Here is a 3220-nt window from a genome sequence, read left to right as displayed (position 1 = left end):
TGATGAGCTGCCTGCTCCAGGCCCCTCCACCTGGCACTGCTGCCACCGTGTGGCCAGGGCCTTCCCCAGGCTCCTGGGGCCGGGCCCGCCCAGACTCCAGGAGGACAGGGCATCTACTGGATGCTCACTGCTAGGAACTCAAGCAAAGGCCAGAGAGATGGGACATAGCTCAGAAGTCGGGAGAAAAGGTAGCTTGAAGCATCCTGTGTCCACAGCAGTGATTCTCAGTGTGTCTGCCTCCGAAATGCGCACTCTCAGCTCCCACCCTCCACCTCCCCAGCCAGCATGTGGGAGGGCAGCCCGGCCAGCGTGGCTCAGGGGTTGCGTGTGGACCTAGGAACCAGGAGGTCAAGGTTCGATTCCCGGTCAGGGCACAGGCCCAGGTTGTGTGGGCACCATCCCCAGGAGAGGGTGTGCAGGAGGCAGCTGATCGGTGATTCTCATCATTGATGTTTCTGTCTCTCTCTTCCTCTTCCTTTCTCTCTGACATCAATAAAAACATTTAAAAAAGAGAGAGGAGAAGAAAGTGGGAGGGGAGCCTAGCCATGGTTCTAGGGGCCGCTGGTCCCCAGTGGTCTTGCAGACCAGGGTTCGGACTTGGCATTCCCTCCAGGTGTGGTGGGATGTCGCTGGGAGTGAGACAGGAGGCCCGTTGATTTCTCTCTGACTCACCTGTTCCTCCTCCGGGTGGCAACCCCAGTCTTTGCCCTCCTCGTCCCCTTTGGATAACTTTCTATTGAGCTTTGGGTAGCTTTCTATTTAAATGCTCAGCATCTTTCGGTGCAATCCCCGACTTCCTGCTCCGCCCTCTTCTCCACACGCTTCCTCCAGCCCTGGAACATGCTCCCACCAAGGCAGGGTCCCGGGGAGACCTGCTGGCTCTGCACCTGACGTCCGCAGGGCACAGGGCACGAGGGTCTCAGACACGCTCACCCTCGGCTGGCGCAGGGGCCCAGCGCAGCGAGGGCGACAGCAGGCCCCCTGCCCACGGGCTCACCTCCTCAGCTGAGTGACACCTGCCCTCCTGGGCACGATCCTTCTCTCCTCCCTGCCTGCCTTTCACAGCCACCCCCGCGGGGCGAAGGGGTGTGTTTCTGTTTCCCACTCCTCTTCCTACAGTGGATTTCCCAGTGAACTCCCCGTGGCCAGGCCTGGGCCTTGAAAGCTAAGGCAGAAAGTGGAGGAATTCAGAAAAGTCTCTCTTCACAATGCCTGCTCTCAAGTCCACGGCCTTGAAATAAGACCCTGTTTTGAGAATCAGAGCCCGAATACTATCGATTCCCTTCTGCTGCCATTACCCTCGTTACGTGAGGCAGATGAGTGCGCCCGTGGCTGGCTGGGCAGGAAGTCCAGGGTGGGCAGCAGTAGGTTTACGGCTGTGAGTACACGAAACACAGAGTTTATTCTTACGTTATTGTTCATTAATTATTGTATTATTTCCCATATGAACAACTGTAAACCTACTTTTGCTCCACCCTGTATACTCAGAAAAGCAAATGAGAAAAATCATGTCAACTTTTCCCACCAAACGACTTTATCATTTTTATAATAACTATTATTATAGAAAAATGAGGCCTAGTGGGAGAGAAATTTCATTGGGGTTCTTTTCCATTCAATGGATTTTCCCAGTGTCTTTTCATAGACTGATTTTTTTTTAACTTCTGCTTAAGAAGTCCTTATTTCTCCCTTTGAGATTTATTCACTTAGGAAATGCAAACTACTCTGGGCTTCTATGTCTGGCCTAGGTTCCCCCACTCCCTTAATTCCCTCCATCTACGGCCCCAGAGGTGGTGACTTGCCCCAGGGCACGCTGCAGGTCTCATGGACCGCCTGGCTGCATGTAGAGGGCTCAGGAGAGGAGAGGCCGAGGACCCACGTTGCAGAAGGAGCTGAGAAGTTGTCGAGCTTGGACCCCGTGAGGGAGCCCACACTGGGCCTTCGGACCTGCAGGGTCCTGCCTGATCCAAGTCCGGCCGTTTCCTTCAAGTCAAAGCCCTCTTGAAGGGGACAGGAGGCTTGAGGTAAAAATAATGGAAATGTTTTTCAGATCCACCCCCAAGAAGATCAAGGAAAACTTTGATGTGGGAACAAAGTCACCATTTACTATTTGTTTCCTGCCCAAACGGACATCAAAGACCAGGAAGGCACTAACGTCTTTCAGGGCCCTGGTCGGGAGAAATCAAGGCATCTAAGCAGAACGGAAAAGATTCCCTCACTCATGCGCTCACGCTCCCCGACTCCACGCCGATGCTTCCTGTCCTGCCTGTCCCAGCTCTGAGCGTATGAGGCGGGGAGTCACCCCGAGTGGGTGAGCCTGAGCAGGAGCTTTGCAGCAAGGAGCTCCTAGTCCAGGTCACACACACACACACACACACACACCCCGCCCCCTGCACTCTGAGTAAGTTCATGGCTGTAAACCTGTGTCCCCTCTGGCGAAGTCTCACTGGGAGCATGACATTTTCTGGGGATTTAATTAGGTAACATTTAACTCACGCCAGCACGTGCATGTGCTCGATACACTGCAGCTATTCCAGGGCTGAAATGCAGCCGCAAATCAGGGCACAGGTTCAGCCACGCGGGTATTTACCGCCGTGGCCTTCCGACCGCTCAGCATCCACGCTTTAGCAATTGCATATTTACTACCACCTCGGGCTACTGTTAGCACCAATGTTGTTATTGCTTTTGTTTTCACGCTATGGGTCCAGGGTGGCTTTTTATGGAGAGAGAGAGAGAGAGAGAGAGAGAGAGAGAGATCTCACTACAGGATGACAGCAAATAATCTCCCAAGTCTTTCCCAGCTCTAAAGTGCCATGAGCCCATGAAAAGGATCGAGTCAGGCCAGGGGACTGAGTAGTAAAAGCAGCCAGTGTGGGAGCCAGAGGAGCCTCCTTCCCAGGAGTCTGTGGGCTCCCGAGAGTCTGAGGCTTCCTGAGGCTGCGAGGATTCTCCACCTCCCGCCTTCCTCCTCTTTACTCCCCCGCTCTCCCTTGATTACATGCGATCACTCGTTCTCTCTCCCTTTCTCTGTCACTCTCTCCCTCTCCCCAGCCCTCAGACCGAGGACTCAGAGCCGAGCGGCTTTCCCTTTCTCTCCCCGCTGTGGCATCCTCGCTGGCATCTCCAGCCCCCTGGCTCGGTGCTCTGAAGCAATGCCCCAGGGCCAGGCCCAGGATCCCGGAACACCCAGTTCCAACCTGGGCACGCGGTCAGGCTCCCACCT

This window comes from Myotis brandtii, unplaced genomic scaffold (genome assembly GCF_000412655.1).
Source record: "Myotis brandtii unplaced genomic scaffold, ASM41265v1 scaffold384, whole genome shotgun sequence".
Classification (NCBI taxonomy): domain Eukaryota; kingdom Metazoa; phylum Chordata; class Mammalia; order Chiroptera; family Vespertilionidae; genus Myotis; species Myotis brandtii.
This window is presented reverse-complemented; position numbering follows the sequence as displayed.